The following is an 18,982-nucleotide window of genomic DNA, read 5'->3' on the forward strand; positions in this document are numbered from 1 at the left end:
AGATCACCTTGAGTTATACAGGCCTATTTTTTTAAGTTTTGCAAAATTACACAGCAAAAGAAACAGCTGTTACTTCAAAGCATGCTATGTAATTTTCACTCCACTGAAAACCTGAAATATCCTGGAGCCATTTCTTTTAATACCATGACCCAATACACTCACTTAGTAGCAGAAATTGATCTAACATGATTTCCCTTTTCCCCAACCTCCTACCCCAAAATGAAGTCAGCTGATAAGTATTGAATTTCTCACCATGCAGGGAGAGCAGTGCCTTTATCTGAAACTCCCATGGATAGAGACAGAATCCCTCATTCCCAAAGGGAACGGACAGGGTTGGGGGGGAAAATAGCTCAATAGGTTGTCTGAACTCAGCCTAAAGAGGGAGATCCAAAAACCTAGAAGAAACTCATCTCTTCTGGTACCAGCGAAGTCCCTGGAGTAGGAGGGCAGAATGGGCCTCTCTTTTTGAGGTACTGAAGCTCAAACTCCAAGAGGAAATGCTGGACAGTCAGGGAAGTTGCCTTGGAGTCTTTGCTCATGATCGCTCAAATGTTGGACTAAAAATTAACTGAGGCCAAGTCCGTATAGCAAGGATTTATTGAGCCAATATGATGATTGCAACAAGTGAGATACACAGATCAGGTAACCCTGAAAATGTGTTCTGAAGAGGGCCAACAGAGCTTAGCATTTTATTATCACAAGAAGGGGGAAGTGTCAAAGGAGAGAAAGAGACACAGTCCTGTCTCATCATTTCCTCGGGCTTTCGTTGGCTGTACATGAGATATAGATTTGGGAGTATTACTAGATCACATACTACATGCAGGGATCTAGGGTGAGGGTAATAAGAAGTGTTCTGGGTTACTTTATGGCTTTCAGGCATCACTGTGGCTGCTTCCAAGTAAAACAGTCTTAAGAAAATGTTTTCCAGCTCAGGCAGAGGTGATTACTGACTTATCCCAGATCTCCCAAGGCACTATAACTTAGCTGATGTACTCAGAGCAGATGCTTTTGGTTACCAAGAGGATACCATACAAATATCTTTTTAAACTCACTTTTATCTGAATCCTTTCTGACATTTCAGATTTCCCCAAGTCTATGCATGTATTTGACGACGAGTTTTCTGAAAACAACCCAGTCAGAAAGGAATGTTTACGTCCGAAAGCCATATTCTGTACTGTTCAATTTGGAGGAGAGAAAATTTACTTTGGGATAACAATTAGAAAGAGAAATAAGTAGAAAGTGGGTGTGGGCCTGGCTGGCTGCTGCATTGTGGGAAGCACCACCCCAATTAAGGCTAATGGCCCTCCTGGAGCTCTACAGCACTAGAACTGAAATAAGAAAAGGAACCTCTCTTGGGCCGGCCCCATGGCACACTCGGGAGAGTGCAGCGCTTGGGAGCGCAGAGGTGCTCCCTCCATGGGTTCGGATCCTATATAGGGATGGCCCGGTGCGCTCACTGGCTGACCGCGGTGCGGGAGGCACCAAGCCAAGGGTTGATCCCCTTACCAGTCACAACAAAGGCAAAAAAAAAAAAAAAAAAAGGAACCTCTCTAAGAAGTGGCCAAAAGGGTCTAGGCTTGGCCTCAGAATCCAGAAATAGAAGGGCCAAATTGTACCATTTCATTACAAACAGTGTGACGGCAAGAGTCTAGATTGTATTCAACCCTGCTGTCTTGAAAGCTAGAAGTGAATGCATTATTAAAACTTGAGGCTGTAATGTGTGCTTACAAATTTGTAAAGCGGATAGTCCTCATGCTAAGTGTTCTTATGACATTAAAAAGAAAATTAAATTACATTGAAAAAAACACAAGTACACAAGAAAACTTTTGGAGGTGATAGATATGTGTATTATCTTGTTTGTGGTGATGGTATCATGCATGTATGTATATGTCCAAATTCATCAAAAAGTACACATTAAGCATGTGCAATTTTGTTTGTTGTGTTTTTTTGTTTGTTTGTTTGTATATCCATTATACTACAGTATAGATTTTAAATACACACACTCTTACTCACCTGAGTAAGTATTACTTACATACTACAGAGCTTCCCCTTTGAAAGAGCATAATTTGCTAGGTTTCACTACATTCACAGTGCTGTGCAACCATCACGAGGATCTAATCCAGAACAACGAAGGTTTATTTCTTAATTGACAGAATTCATATGCCATAAATTTCACCATTATGAAGTGTACAAGTCAGAGCACTTTAGTACATTCACAAAGTTCTGTGCCCTGCGCAAGACGAGAGCAACGAATGATGTTTTAAAAACAAAGCACAGGTTTGCAATCACCACTTGTAAGTTACAACGTGTCATGTAGGTTGTTTCGCACAATTGGTTTGGTAGAAAAAGGGCCCTAAATCCTACTCGTTCAAGATCTTCGTTAAATATTTTGAGAGTCTTGAGAGTCGGGGAAAGAATTTCTCACTCTGTCTCTGTCTCTTGGTGGCTGGTCGGTAAGGTGATCCTAACCCTCGACCTGAAAGATAATTTTAAATGTGTAAACTGCATTCCCTGAGCTCAGTAGACCTGAAGAGAGGAAGACAGAACAAGAAAGTCCCGTGGCATAACTGGCAGTCGTGGACGAGTCTGTCCCTCTGCGAAAACTGATAATTCCAAGTAATTTCAGCCCCGGGATTCAACCTCTAGAACATGAGGAAAGGAATGTTTTTTTTTTTTTTTTTTTTTAAATTTCCTAGGGGTGGAAGGCTTGAAATGAAACTCCCCCTCACCTGACTTCCTCCAGCTCTTGTAGAAGCTTACTGGGAGGAGGCCATGAAAGCAAGGCATTGGGAAGGGAATGGGGCTTGGGAGTGTTTGCTGTTTTAAAGAGGGTGAAATGGAAAGCCTCTTTTAAAAGAACAGAAAGAGGTAAGGGAATGCACCACTGGAGGTGTTTGGGGGGATAATGTTTCCAAAAGGTCTGTCTGCCTGTTAGGGTGGGTGAGGATTTGGGGGGAGGCTTTTGCAAATCGTGGTGTACAGTCCCTGTCCTGAATGATCCTCTGTATTCCTTCATGTTTGAACTCGCATATGAATGTAGAGCTGAATACAGCATCAAAAGGGGGCGAAGGTGCCACAGCCTGGTGTTCTCCTTTGCCTCTTGAGCTCCCCACTTAAGAGTGGACTTCCTGGGCAAGAGCTGGGAACAGAGGAAGGGCGTTGTCAACAAAGTGTGCTGAGTTCTACATGAGAAAAGACTTAAATGACAGTACATCAAGTTACCTTTAAATAATTAAACTAATTGGTTAAAAGTTACCCTTAAATAGTTAAGCAGCATTTAAAATTAATTGTTCTGAAGGATAAAGTAACTGAGTTTTGCATCGAGCCCAAGTTACTGATTCAATAGCAAAGGGTTCGAAGAAGTTGGGTGAGGAATCCTGCAGGCACTTGAACTGAACCTTTTAGAAAGGGCAGGATTTCAAGATGAGGACAGTGTGCCCAGGGGCATGGATTCCTACCAACGAAGTTGGAGGTTTCATGGGAGGCAAGGGTCCTGCAAGGAAGAGACTGTGCCTGGCATAGTTGAGCTTAGGTGGTGTGGTCAGACTGGGAGAGACTGGTGAGTGGTTGAAGCCGAACAAAAGGCTGGGCCCTCTGAGGCAGAGAGGAGGGAGCTGATGTGAAGAAGGAGCTTTGTGAGAACCAAGATGCTTAAAATGCCAATGGTTTTCTGAGCAGGAATAAATGTGAGGTGTCTGTAAAACATGACATCCAGCCCTGAGGGTCCACATAGGAGAGATTTAGTAACTCAACTCATTTGATGGATTATTTGGTCTCTTCTTGGCACAGTTCGAACTCCAGGTAGTAGAAATCTGTGTTTCTTGTCTGTTTTTGTTTTTGTTTTTGAGAGAGCTTGAGGCACCCATTGTCTGGAGTCTTGGATTTGTGACCTGTCTCTGTCTGTATCTTCTTCACATGCTACCTCTCTACTGCTGCCATGTAGTGTCTGACCGCTCTGGGCAGGCCCCTATTTTCTCAGTTGTTAAATTGGATGAGCAGGGCATCCTTTTTAAGAAGACTTGATGTGAGGCTAGCACCCAGTCTTGTGGGCTTCTCTCCCTTTTCCTACGGTGATTGTGGGAAAGTGGGGTTAATGACTGAGTCTTTTTAAGGGGGGGGGGAAGTTGAGGAGGGACTTTGTAGAAGAAGCTTAAGAATGGTCTCCTTTAAGAGGGATTTCTGTATGATCTGGAGCTTAAGAGATCATTGGGGAGTAAAGTTTAAGACGGCACTGCTCCAGACCAAGTTGAGTAACTGCGAGTTTTCCGTGGGTAGTGTAACACAGAGACTGGGGGAGTATAGGACTAGGCGTAGTGTGAAGTTGGTGATAGTCAAGCTGGCAGGCAGTCGAGAAAGGAAGAAAGAAGCACAGTGGGTATTGCTGGGGTGGTCTAGCAACATTGGGGGGGGCTTGTGTGGAACTTTGAAGACTGGAATGGTGAGGGAGTGCTAGAATCTGTCATAGAAGGCTGTGGATATAGCAAACCACAAACGAGATGTGTGGGATGTGGTGGTGAGTTGAAGGGAGACTTGATAGGTCTGGGGAGGCAGTAGCAGTGGCAGTGGTATGTCAGGTGGGGCAAAATGGAGAGAGAGGTGGTTTGTGATGCCGGATTGTGGGGAGAGGTGTCACAAAGTGGGATTTCCATGGTTGAGGGCTCTGGACCTGCTTAACAGAACAAACACCTCTAAATTGGTTAATTAATTGCTCTTTTGTATTCCTCTCCCCCCGAACTACCCCCTGCACCTCCGCAACAAGTTAAGTTCAACTTAACGTCTGCTGAACTAGGGCATGCCATCTGCTCAATCTGGGTAAGGGGTGGATCTTGAGAGATCAAGTTGTCTGTCCTTGTCTTCTTTTACAGGCATGTCGTCCATTGGTGGGTAACCACAAGCTGAGGGAATGTCTCCCCCTCATCATCTTCCTCAGGATCAACTATGCCTTGACTGGAGATGAGGTAAAGAAAATAAGTATGCACTGCTTCATCAGAATCAACAGTAAGGTTCGAACGGACATCACATACCCTGCTATGTTCATGGGTAAAGAAAGAATTCTGTTTTAATGTAGCAGAAGGAACAGGTTGAGAGAAGAGCAAGGCATAGGGATTACATGATGTCAAAGACACACAAAGCCAGATATCAGTTAAAGGGCTGAGGACAGATTTTCCTCAGTAATGCACTAGTGCAACGTGGAAGAGAGTCTAGCCTGAATTGAACTCAACTTTGATTTGTTCAGAAGCTCCCAGGTCTTGCAAGGGGAGAATGAGGGAGTGGGGGAGAGCAGGGCCTCAAGTGAAGAATTGCAAATGCTGTCATTGCAAATGCTGTTATGACAGCTGTGTCTGCCAGCTGGCAGTTATCAAAGTCTTCTCCCTCCCACAGAGGCTGGGAGGCAGAGACCCTGTCCTCAGGTGTTGACTCGAACAAGTAGTAAATTCTTTTGGGAGCCTTCAGTTGCCTCAGCCTGAGCTGTTAGAAACTATGTTAGTATTTGTTGAGGTCTTCATAGACCAAGGTTGAAGTCTAGTCAAAATGAGGGCTGTGAGGAGCCTGGCTAGAGTTTGGTCAAGGAGAGAATCTTTGTCAGTGAACAGGGCTACAGCTGTGTTTTCCCACCCTGTCTGGTGCTGAGTTAAGCATTCTCGGATCTCCAAAAATTCATTTGGGGCTCAGTGAGTGGGGTGGGCAGAGGAGGGAGAGAAGGCTCACACTCTGCTGGGAAAAAGGTGAGCTGAGAGGGTTGGCCAGGAAGGGCACTGAGGAATCCTGTCCTAGTGCTTTGTTCACCCTTTCTTTCCATAGTGAGAAGTTCGGCACTTTTTTAAAAAAACAGCCTTTTAGCCTAGTAGTGGCCACAGAGCTAGGGCAGTGGAGGCTAAAGAGGTGCTGGGATCTGAGACCAGTACTTTTTCCAGGATCCAGCTATTTAGTCAGGAAGGTCTAACCATCCTGTCTTCCTTCCATCTTTTTGCATTTGGCTCCTTCCTTCTCAAAACCCCAATCCCAGAGGCAGGACCTGGATGAGTGTGGGCATAGAGGAGTAAAGGCTCAAGCCACTGTATGGGCAGTCTGCTGAGCTTTCACTGCGAAAATACGAGGATTGCACATTCGGTTTCCTGGTGTGTGCAGGTGTGTTCATGTGCATTCCGCTTGCTGTCCTGAGTGCGTTAACCCAGAGTACAGTCTCAAACAGCCATTGTACTCTTCTACATAAGCAACCATGAATATAGTTGCTTCCTTTTACAGCATTGTAGTAGGACAGGTCCGGAGGGTTGGCTGGTATCATTCAAGGCCCCCCATCCAGTGTTGGGGACTCCCAACCTAGTAAAATTTTCTCACATTCAGCCCTGGCATAGCCTAGTCCTGCTGCCTAGGCAAAAGAAGTATCTTTGGATTAATAATGTCCATTATACCTGTTTGTGATCAGATGTCATCAGCATCGAGAAGACAGGTAAGCATTTCCTTGTGGTCTACGACACCAATGGCCCTTAACGCTGTCCACCGTATCACAGCAGAAGAGGCAAAGGTAAGTCAGGTGCACTTGGCACTTTTCAGATGGATGAATCTACTACTAAGATTGTCAGAGCGAATTTAGTCCAGATTCCAGGAATCTTTTCTACCTGTGCTTGTTGGTAGGCATAGAAGCCTACTGAAACTGGTATAAGATGATGACTTTTCCACAGGAAGCTGCTTCTGGACAGAGCACTAATCTAGTAACTCACTCTCTGAGGAACAAGCTGTTTCTGTATAGGAGAAGGATATGTGTGGTCTTGGAATCATGAAGGCCTGAGTAGACATCTTGACTCCACCATTCATTAATTAATTAGTTACCATAGGCAAAAGTATAGGAGTGTTCTTGAGCCTCCTGTGTTCTCTGTAAATGGTGATAATATGCTTTGTTCCCAGATTATCATAAGGTTTTAGTGAGTGTTAGTAGCAGTGCTGTCTGGTGGTCACCAGATGTAGAAAATCCCTGATTTCCTGTCTCAGCCCCCACCAAACTCCCCCCTGCACACCGAACAGCCAAAGTCAGTGCCTTCAGAGGAAACTTTCAAGGGACTTTTCCTTCTGTGTAGACATCAACTTTCTTTCTTCTGTGTACGGAACACCTGTGTGGGAACCCGGATTGCCCCTGAGTCATACTTTTCCTCTTTTCCCTAGGATTAAGGTATTGGGGTGACTTATCCCTTCTCATCTCACACATAATTCCATCACCTTAACAGTACCGAATACCACCTGCATATGATGTGCATTCTGTCGGTGAATTTGAATATATCCCATCAGTAATTACTTCCACTTTATTCAACTGATTTGCCTTGCCTTTATCTCAGCAGCTCATTTCTTTGGGAAAAACACTTTGGAGTCTGCCTTAAACTGCCTTCTGTTGCTATGACAGAATGTCTGAGACTGGGTAATTTATAAAGGAAAGAGGTTAATGTTGGCTGTTGGCTCTGGAGCCTGCCTGGGAAGTTCAAGATCCTGTGGCCCCATCTGGTTGGCCTGTGATGAGGGCCCCGCACTGTATCATAACTGAGAAGCAGGAGGAGAAGCAGGAGCAGAACAGGAAAGACAGCCTCACTTGTAATTACCCACTCTGGTGGGAACTCACACACTCCTGAGAGAAATTAACCCCATCCTGAGAGAAATTAACCCCATCCCTTGAGAGTGCCACTGTTCCGTCTTAGTGACCTAATCACCTTTTAAAGGCCTGACCTCCCAACACCGCTACATAGGGGGACCAGATTTCAACTCAAAACATAGCAGAGTCTGTAGAGGACTTTGCAAATATTATTTTCATATCTAGGTAATCGCTCGATTGGTTGGTTGGTTGGTTCATTGTTTTTAACTGTCTTGGTAGCATCCCTCCAAGCAGGATCTGTTTTTGTGGATGGCTCACATGAGGAGACAGTTTGTTTCAGATGTGTTCCATTGCCTGGGATGTTGGGCCTAAAAGCTAAAAGGTTATGCCCATACAAGGGGAGTCTCAACTCTGATGACTGGTGTTCTGCTTCTATAAAGAGCATGGATCTTTTTTTTTTTTTTTGCCTTCTTTTTTTGGTGGGGGGTTGGTTGGGGGTGTGTGGCTGGCCTCTACAGGGGTGGAACCCAGGATCCTGGAGTTGTCAGCACCACAGTGTAAGATAACTGGCCAGCCCCAGAGTGTGGATCTTAAAAGACAACACAGATTGGAAGTCCCTGTGAACTTCTAAAAGGGGAGAGATGACAAGGGAGAAGGAGACTTTGGAGTGTTGTGTTTACCCACCAGCCCTACCGAGTTGGCCAGCTGCTACTCTTTGATACTCTTGTGTCCAGAAGAGTATCAAAGAGTAGCAGAAGTGCCAGTTTGAGATCTTAACTTACACCAACACTGAGAGATTTGGGGAGGTGATGATGGGGGCTTATTTGTTATCTGGTTGTTTCTTTGGGCAGATGGCAAGCGAGCATTCCCTGTCACTACCCCCACCCAGCTTAGCTTCAGCCAAGGGTTCAAGGGCAAGGAAACTGCGGAGCAAGAATTGCAGGCTCCTGGGACCTCAAGGGTATCAGGGGCACACCAGGAAGCTTTCTCATATACAGTGTTAGTCCACCAGATCACATAGCTTAATGGAGGAGGCAGAACATCCAAACAAACTGTCAAAAGAGAGAAAGAAAAGCCAGAAAGGGGTATTTTGGGGGTCTTGCAAAAACTAAGCCTGATTGTTTCAAGACACAACTTTCCACTGTTACAACTCTGTATGAATTGAAGACCAAGGAAGTGGAAGTCATTTGATCTGAGACTAGGAGATCAGGTCTTTCTGGGATTGTGGGTACAGCAGATGGGAGAAAAGGAGAAAATTTGGAAGAGCACATGATGAGCCTAAGGCAGTACTTGTTCCCATTGGGAATGGGGGGTGGGAGGCAGAAATAGCAAGCAAACAAGGCAAGGAGTTTTGATTACAAAGGGAATGTTGCTGAAGTTGGTGGAAGCAAATGGAGGACAGGATGCTTGAGTATTTGGTGGTGAGGTGAGGTGGTAATTACAGATCTTGAACCACATGGATGCTTGAGAGAGCAGTGGGAGGATGATGCCTTCATGTTTTGGGTTCAGCTTGTTTTGGTGGGTCTTTCAGGCAGATAGGCAGTTAGAAAGAAGTATCTGGCCATTGGAATAGGTGACTGAAGCAGTGCTGAAAGGGACTATCGTAGAGGCTGTGTGTGAATAATTGGCACAGAATCGTCATGGGTTTGTGTTCAGTGATGGGCGTGCATGGGGAGAGGGAGCTTTCCTAGTGCATAGGGTTCTTGAACAGTGGGTCTAGACAGTGCAGATTCAGTTCACTGGAAAGTACAAAATGCTGGCTAAAGAGATGAAAAAGGTGAACTCAGAGAGTATCTAACCAAAAGGAGAGATGTAAAAGTGTTCAAGATCACAATTCTTGAACATTAAGAAAACTCAACGTTTTAAGGTGGCAGTTCTCCCCAGAGAAGAAGAGATAGGGCAGCGACTAGAAAGAGGTAGCTTGGTGAACCAGGTAGTTTCTTTTGGTAGTGAACCACATAAGGGGCTATGTTTGCTCATTCATTTTAGAGAACTGGAGGTTGGTGCAAAAGGAGGTGATGGAGATCATGAGTGTAGAGAATGCTTTCTGGTAGGCAAGGAGGAAGAGGCAGGAGGAGGGGACAGGTTGCTGAAGTTAAGTTCCAGAAAAGATGGAACCTGGGCAGTTAGGTTTGTTTCTGAGGGAGGTCAGTGGGCAAAAGTTTTGAGTTTACTTGTGTAAGCAGCATACAAAGGGCAGTGGGAACTTACAGAGAAGAGTTCCTCAGGCTGTGGGGTATAAGATGCATTTTGGAGAACAAGAAAGGCCCTCACCTGGCAGTGAAGGTGGAGGCATTACAGAAAAGGTGTTCAAGACAGGAAGAATGCTCACAGTGTGTGCACAAAAGGAGTCTCTAGCACGACCAGGACGGTATTTGGAAGGGGCTCTGGTGATAAAAATGTGGGTGGGGATAGGTACAACGGTGGGTGCACAAGGAATGGGGGTAGGGGAACCTGTCCCTCACAGGCCAGATGTTGAAGGGTGGTGTTGAAGGGATGTGGGTCAGGCTTGTGAGGTTGCCTAGCCATGTGCTTGGTGTAAGACTTCAGTATTCTTTCCCAGTCTGTCTGTCTGTCTCAAATGCCTCAGGCGTAGTAAGCAAAGGCTTCGTATACCAGTTATCCTGTTGGATTTACATTTTGGGAAGATTACTGTGGTAGTACAAATTTGGATTGGTGATGGGGAGAGGAAGGAAGGTCGACTGAATGGCCGATTGAAGGGGCTGTAGGCAGTGGAGCTGAGCAGAGATGTTGAAGGTCTGCACCTGGAAAGCAGCAGAAAGGTCAGAGAGGAGAAAACAGTTTAGAGACATTGACTGGACTGGATGAAAAGGCTACAGGGCTTGTAGATAGGGAAGGCATGTTGGACATGGTGATGTGATTACAGGTCAGATGTCTTCACTGTCAAGATTTCTGAGCAGACAGGTTGCAGAGTTGAGGTTTTATTTTGGCAGGGTGACCCTCGAGAGTAAGAATAAAGTCTTTTATTCTTCCAAATTTACTTGTGCTGGGAGTGAGGAGAAATGGACATCTTCTGGAGTCTTTCTTGCCTGAGATTTTTGCTTGAATATCCTTGTTTTATATATACCTAGGTTAAGTTACCTTTTATTTCCCCAACTCCCAGCCCTCTCCTCCATTTGTCTCAGACATTTGACATGCATTCGGTTTTGGACCTTCCAGCTCATGTTCTCTTCTGTTCATCCAGTACTATCCTTGATCTTTTGAGGCCTTGAGTCTGCCTGGGTGCAGGGTGTCGTCCAAACCCCTATGCCTGATCTGGAGCCTTCCCCCACTATTCAGAGGCTGAGCCCCATGGTAGGAGCCAAGGAGTGAACAGAGAACAATCTCCGGTTGGCAGTGGTTGTTGTGCCTTTTGTACTGGCCAGTTGTGACTTTAGAGAGTTCTAAAGTTTTAGAGGGAGTGGGGGGTGGAAGGAGAGAAGGTGAGGATATTATCTCTTTAAAATGTGGGCCAACTGGTTAAGTGGTTTTCTGCAGATGTTGAGTTTACCCCCGTGGCAGGCTGTTTAGCTCAACAGGAGGTCCTGTGCCATCCTGTTCCTTCCCGTCTTTTTCTGTTTTCCCCACGAAACAGGATCCTTGTGTTGACCGAATCTTGGCAGGTTGGGCCTCTCGTAAATGTGAAGACCCAAGATCTAAATCCTGAGCTGTTTTGGTCACATTACGGTTTGGTGGGCAAGAAAAGTGGCTTGAGGTTGACTTGATGAAAGCCGGCTTAGGCTGGTTTTTGTAGGCACGCTCCTCCTAATAAAGGTGTACTGTTAAAAGATTTTGCTGGCCATGGGCCTGGTCTTGAACGCACAGCAAACCTGGTCATTTGATTCTACATAAAGATTACATCCAGAAATCTTATCGGTTACTGTGGTGAGAGAGCTTACTGGCGTTTCACTCATTTGATGTTTAGTTACCTAGCATTCTCCGTGTTTCACAGTTGAGTGATTCTGTGGATGTTTCAAGGACTACCGTGCATCGTGGGGCTTGGGTTAATGGTTCCAGTGTAGACCTTCTCACAGGGTGATGGGAGGCCATTTAGAACTGGAAGCAGTTTTAAGGAGAGAGGTGATGCATTTTCCAGAGGGAGTTTCGTGTGTAATGGGTAACAGTGACTGTTAGGCGGTTATGGGCAAATGACCTTTGTGTCCAAGCCTTCATGTCTGATGCTGTGGTGGAGAAAGAAAGAGATAGTGGTAGTGCTGTCCATATAGAAAAGGTTGGTTAGTGAGAGGATGTGCAAAGGATGTGGGGGAATAAAGTTTTTTTGTTAGTTTTATTTTGTTTTTGCAGTCTCTCTTCTGAGAGGTAGGGCTGAGGTGTGGACAGCCATCCCATAAGTACATGGCAGTAGAGTCTGCTTGGACCTGTCTAGCCTGGGATATATGGAGCTGATGAGCCAGGGTGGAAAGAGGTCAGGATTAGCTTTCTCTGAAGACATTTTAGAGTCTCCCAAGTAGGTTCAGGATGTCACATCCAGAAAGTGTGCAAGACAGTTGGGTGATAGAATTCATTCAGAGAGCAAAAAGAGCTTCAGAAAGAGTTGGAGGGGCAGAGGTAGGGAGGGCCAGGTTTTATTCTGAGTCGGGGGCAGTAATAGAAAAGAGGAACACTCAGTAACTGTGTGGAGCTGTTTTAGAACTAGAGCCTGGCATTTCAGAGCTCTCCTTTCTGGCCATCCAGGACAGAGAGTTTCTTAAATTTAGCACAGAGTGGTGCTGGGGGGATTGAGAATGCCCACTAGTAGCACTGCATTTGTCAGAATAACACTGCATTTGTAAGTGATCAGTTTATGGAAGCAGTGAGGCACTGTGAAACACAGGGACTGCAGAGATGGGAGGAGGGCGGGAGAGGTACTCAAGACTGGATAAGATTGTTTAAAAGTAAAGTGTAGGCTGCTCTTCTAAATAGGGGTGGGAGAGGGTAGACAAATTGTTTCCAAGAACACTGTTGCTGGATCCAGGTCATGTGCTGCTCTGTTTCCTATGGTTTGGTCCCGGAGCCTCCAGGGGGTACAGGAAAAAATTGTTTCCTCTGTCCATTTACTCCCAGATTTACCTTAACTGGTTGAGTTAGTAAGGCCTAACTAACTGGGTGGTCATTGTTGCCTACCTGGGGTGCTGGGTGGTATTAAACACACTCATGTCTCTGTAATGCCTTGCACAGTGTTGGAGCTATGGCCGTGGAAATAATATTAGCTGACATTTATCTTCTTTGCCAAGTCCTTTATGCTGATTCTTCTCATTGTGTGCTCTCATTGAGACTATCAGGTGCAGGAGTGTGCTGTAAAAATTCCTAATTCACACCTCCAAAGCTGAGGGGACAGTATTTGAGGCTGGGGCTGTCTCATAGTAGGGACAGCTCAAGCTCCGGTTGCTTTGCTTACCATAGCCTTCTTTCCCCACCTCCTGTGCAGATCAGAGCAATGCTGGAAGCAAGCTGGCAAACCTCAGTCAGTCCAGAGAGCCTAAAGATAGTGGCAAGAGAGTGGAGGATCTGTAGAGGAAGAAGGCGGGTTGCTCCTGGAGTCCATTTACTGTGTACTTTTAGGAGGTATTCTGTCACTCAGCTGACTCACCCCTTGTCCTTATCATTTTCACATTGACCCAAAATCCTGTCCTGAGACTTCAGAGGAGTTTGTGCTCAATTGAAGGGAGAGTGGAGTTTGCAGTAACTTAAATTTCTGTAAGCTTTTTTTCTCCCTGCAGAGCTGAAAGGAAACCCTGCTTTGTCACTTCTAAGTGCAGGGACACTCAGGGGGGAATCTGACTTATATAGGATGGGCTTTGTTAAACACAAATGGGTTATGTTTGTTTGAGGTTATGTGGCATACCCTTCAAAGCTCCTAAAAATCACTTGTGGAATATCAGATGGGACTTGGGTAACTGTTGGACTGACACAAGTACTCGGTGTGAGGCATTCTGAAAAGCTCCTGCTGGTAGATATCTTTTTTTTTTTTTTTTTTGAGTGGCACCAGAATGTTACATGTTAAAGGGGAGAAATAGGAAGTAGATAACAGGGTGTGCCACATAAAAGCAAGTTGAGGGAGAGGACGATTGTCCACAGGAAGCATCTAGCTGGCTGCGGACAGCTGTTTTACTCAACCTAGTCATAAAAGCATGATGTTCTTAGCACTGGTAGAGTTAAAGTTGTTGCTGGGGCTCTCTGAAGCCGCCTTCCCAGAGTTGCAAGATGTGCACTATTAATTAGACATAACGTCTCTGAGAAGCAAAAGGATGGTCTGGGTCATCTGTGGCTGTCATTCAGATGTATCAAGCAACAGGCTTTTGACCCATGGAAAAGGGCCAGAGGTTAATTCAGCTAGGTACTCCTCTAGCAGCTACCACAAGATTCTGAAACGAAGGTTCTGTCTTGGCCAAGTTTCCCAGATGTCTAAATTAGTAATTCAGTGTAGCTGAGAGGCTGGTTAACGTAGTTTTTCCCAGGACCTTCCTTGTCTAACTCAGGAAATGCTGAAAATAGATGGGATAGTGAACAGTGGTTAGATGTCCACTTTGGCTGGCTGTGCTTTTTACACTTTAAGTTGGTTGTCCCTGCTGTGTGTTACGGTACAAGTTGTGCAAAGTGAGGAAGATTACTGTGGGTACAAAGGGAAACCCACACCTGGTGACTCATGCTACCCAGATCTTCTCATCAAGATGAATGACACAGTTCAGATTGATTTAGGGACTAGCAAGATAACAGACTTTATCAAATTTGACATAGGTAAGTCTTTTGTTCCTTGTCCTGTCCGTTTTCCTCCCTCTCTTTCTTTGTCGTTCTTTTCTTTCTTTCTGTCACTCCTATGTTATGTGCACCCTCATCTTCATTAGAGAGAACTGAAACACATTTGGTTCTCTCTGCAAACCCAAGACAATCCGCTGCAAATCCCAGAGACCATCTGGCAGCCTTACTGATGAGAGCCAACTGTCTAGCTGTTGTTTCACCACAAGGAACAACGTGAGTGGTGTGACGTCCCACCGGGTTACATCCATCAAACCAATCTCTTTGGTGAATATAAACCATTATTATAGTCCAGCTATAGAAACTGTGTGTCTACAGATTGTCCCGAGAGGGGAACTTCATGTTTCGAGTGTGACAGATTTTAGATGTGTTCCTTGCGGTGAGATGACCTTAAACTAGGTGGTGAAGAAAAGATTTGTCTATGCATTTGTTTCTCCTTCCCACAACCCACATTCCTCTGACAGAGCCTCTCACCCAGTGTTTGCTAGAATCTGACGTGCCTTAGGGAAGGAAAAATATTTGGCTCAACTTGTTTCAGCAGAAATTTCCAAAAATACAGAAAAGCTGAAAGTATAGGACAGTGACAACAAGCAGTGGCAACTTCATTTCTGGCTACCTTCAACACTTGTCCACAGTTTGTTTCTTCTCTGGGTCTCTCTCATTCTGTGTGTGTCTCCCTGCCAGCAACCCGATCCAGGAACCAGCCAAAGTCCTCACACAGTATATACTTCGTTGTGATATCTCTCTGGACCTCTTTTAACCTAAGAGTCTCCTTGCTGTTGATAAAGTGCCCTGGCTGGTTGTCTTACCCAGTGCTTCACAGCCTCGGGTTGTCTGGTTGTGGTTTGACCACGAGGACCTTATACCTGCACTGCCGGTGCTCCTGGTATTTTCTGTTGACCTGTAAACTGTAGACAAGAATGCTTCATGAGTGTCAAAATCTAAAGGTCTGTCCATTAAGCAAAAATGTTGAGAGGAGATATCAATGTTGAGAGATGGGTCAGGCTTTTTACAGCTAAACCTGTTGATTGATTTTGACATGGCACCACAGAGATAACCAGACAGCATGTGCTGCCATCCAGTGGCCGTTCGCAGTACTGCTCAGGAAGTATTCTTGTCCAAGTATCATCAAACTTGGAGAAAAAGAGAAAGAAAAGCATAGATTTGAAGACACATAGGACACCTGGCAATCACTAACCTTTTAGAGAGGATTACCACAGTATTTCAGGTTCAGACAACTTGACATACGGCATTTGTTTCAGAAGGATGCAGTGCAGGACTGTAGGTAAAGACACGAATCAAGGTTGGGTGGGAGTTGAAAAATGTTGAAGCTGAAGGAATGGGTAGGTCGAGGGTTGCTTATGCTGTTCTCTCAACTTTTTTTTTGCATTCTTTTGAGAATAACTTTTAAAATTGAATCACACTTCTCATTTCCAATTAAATGAAATTTTATTATTCATTTATTAAATTAGATTGCTAAGTAAAATTTAACATTACACATTTCTTTCCATCCTACTTTGTTTATTTTAAATGTATGTCTCTTTCTCTTACAGTGCAGCTCTTAGCACTATTTTATTTACTTACTGTGGACATAAAATACTCTCAAAATTTGTCATATAAGTGGAAATTGTACAGTATTTGTCTTTTGGTGACTGACTTATTTTTCTTTGTAAAATGTCCTCAGGGTTCATCCATGCTGTGGCATGTGGCAGATTAATACTCCACTGTCCATGTATTCCACATTTTGTTTTTCCATTCATCTGCAGGTGGACCCCTGCTTCCACCCCTTGGCTGTTGTTGGTAATGCTGCTAGGGACATGGCTATGTGGATATGTCTTCCAGATCCTGCTTTGGACTGTTTTGGATATACACCCAGAAGTGGGATTGCTAGATCACATGGTAATGCTGTTTTCAAGTTCCTGAGGAGCCATAGCCACTGTACTATTTCTCATTCCCAGCCACAGTCCACAAGGGTCGCGATTTCTCTGTGTGCTCGTCAACCCTTTGCCGTTTTCTGGTTTTCTTTTGTTTTCTTTTGGATAGTGACCATTCCTGTTGGGTGTGAGTTGGTTTTGATTTGAATTTGCCTGGTGATTAGTGATGTTGAGCATCCTTTCATGTGCTCGAGTATCATCTTTGGAGAAGCGTTTCTTCAAGGCCTTTGCCCATTTCTTAGTTGGGTCACAGTCACAGGTTGCTTAGCAACACGTTCTGAGAAATGCATTGTCAGGCAGTTTTGCCACTGTGTGAACATCATAGTGTGTACTTTCACAAACCTAGATGGTGCTGTCTACTACATACGTAGGCTGAGTGGTATATAGTCTGTTGTTCTGACTGCTGTCATATATGAGGTCCATCCAGCATTGACTGAAAGGTCATTTTGCAGTGGGTGACAGTATTTGTTTTTTGGTGTTGTTGAAGTTGTAGGGGTGGTTTAGATATTCTGGATATTAACCCATTCCTTATCAGATGTGGTATTTGCACATATTTTCTCCCATTCCTTGAGTTGCCTTTTCACCCTGATTGATTGTTTCCTTTGACGTGCAGGCATTTTTGAGTTAGATGTAGCCCCACTTGTCCATTTTTGCCTTTGTCGTTTCCTGTGTCTTTGGTGTCATATTGAGGAATTCATTACCAAATGTAATGTCATGAAGCTTTTGCCCTATGTTTTCATCTGGGGGGGCTTTACAGTTTCAGGCCTTACCCTTAAATCTTTAATCCGTTTTGAGTTGAATTTTGTGTCTGATGTAAGGTAGGTGTCGACGTTCATTCTTTTTATGTGTGGATGCGTACTTTTCCCAACACTGTTGAAGAGACTGTCTGTTCCCCCACTGAGAGGTCTGGGCATCCTGAAAACTGAAGATCATTTCACCATATACTCTTGGGTTGTCTCTGGGCTCTCTGTTCTATTCCATTGGTCTATTTGTCTGTCTTTTTGCCAGTACCACACTGTTTGATGACTGTCATTTTTGTAGTACGTTTTGAAGCCAGGAAGTGTGAGTCCTCTGATTTTGTTGTTACTTTTCAAAATTGCTTATGCTGGGGAGGCAGGGGTCCCTTGAGATTCCATTTGAATTTTAGGAAGAACTCTTCCATTTCTGCACAAATTCCCATTGGGATTTTTTTTTTTTTTTTCCGTGACCGGCACTCAGCCAGCGAGTGCACCGGTCATTCCTATATAGGATCCGCACCCGTGGCGGGAGCGTCGCCGCTCTCCCAGCGCAGCACTCTACCGAGTGCGCCACGGGCTCGGCCCTGGGATTTTGATAGGGATTACGTTGAATCTGTAGGTTGCTTTGGGTAATTTGGACGTGTTAACATCTTAAATCTTTGATATCTGAACACCGGATGTCCTTCCATCAATTTGTCTTTTTATATTTCTTTCAGCAATGTTTGTAGTGTTCAGTGTACTGTATAAGTCTTTCACCTCCTTGGTGGGGTTTTTATTCCCGAGGATTTCATTCTTTTTGATGCTATTGTAAGTACAATTGATTTCTTAATTACCTTTCTATGTTCATTGTTCATTGTTAGCATATGGAAGTGCAACAGATTTTTGCATGTTGATTTTGTATACTGCCACTTTGCTGAATTTGTTCATTATTCCTTTTTTTGTGTGGGATTTTTAGGGTTTTCTGTGTATAAGATCATGTCATCTGAGAACAGATAATTTTGCTTCTTGCTTTCCAATCCAGGTGCCTTTTTTCTTGTCTAATTGCTCTGGCTAGGACTTCTAGTCCCACCATGGAAAGAAGGTGGTGAAGGTGGACATCCTTGCCCAGTGTTCCTGATCTTCGAAGAAAGTCCTTCAGTCTTTCACCCTTAAGTGTGCCATTAGCTGTGGAGTTTTCATACATAGCCTTTATTCTGTTGAGGCAGTTTCCTCCTATACCTAGTTTGTTGCGTGTTTTTATCAGGAATGGGTATTGAATCTTGTCAAGTGCTTTTTCTGCATCAATCACAATGATCTTGTGGGTTTTCTCCATTCTGATAATGTCTCATATGACACTGACTGATTTCCATATGTTCCATTATTTCTTGCATTCCAGAAAAAAATCCCTCTTGAACATGGTGTATAATCCTTTCAATGTGCTGAATTCTCTTTGCTGGTGTTTTGTGTTGTGTTTCTGCCTCTGCGTTCATCAGGAATATTGGCCTGTGGTTTTCATTTCTTGGGCTTTGATAGCGGGTTAACACCGGCCTCTTAGAATGAGCCTCGAAGAGTACCTTCCTCTTTGAGTTTTTTGGAAGAGTTTCAGGAGGCTTGGTGCTAATTATTCTTTAGGTGTTCTCCAGTAACACCATCACCAGGTCCTGGTAGGTTTTTGATGACTGTTTCAGATGGATTCAGATGTCTAGTTACAGGTCTGTTTGGTTATTTTACTTCTTGATGATTTAGTCTTGGCACATTGTGTGTTTTCCACGAATTTGTCTCTTTTAGGTTCTCCAGTTTTGTTGGCTTGTGCTTGTTCGTAGTAGCCCCAGTCTCATCATAACTTTTTATTTCTGTCATCAGTTGTAATGTCAAGGAATCAGAGAAACCAGTAAGAACCCCGAGTAGGTCCTATCCAGTAACATAGCTGCAGAAGCAAAGTAAGAAAAGATCAGGGATATTCCTGGCTTCTGATGGTTGATTCACCAGCAAGCATA

General features: G+C 44.4%; 1 pseudogene; it reads left to right on the forward strand.

Annotated features, from left to right (window-relative positions):
* Window positions 1–4,156: 4,156 nt before the first annotated feature.
* Window positions 4,157–15,242, forward strand: LOC134368967 (small ribosomal subunit protein eS4-like; annotated as a pseudogene).
* Window positions 15,243–18,982: the final 3,740 nt, after the last annotated feature.

The sequence above is a fragment of the Cynocephalus volans genome, chromosome Y, assembly GCF_027409185.1.
Source record: "Cynocephalus volans isolate mCynVol1 chromosome Y, mCynVol1.pri, whole genome shotgun sequence".
Taxonomy (NCBI): Eukaryota; Metazoa; Chordata; class Mammalia; order Dermoptera; family Cynocephalidae; genus Cynocephalus; species Cynocephalus volans.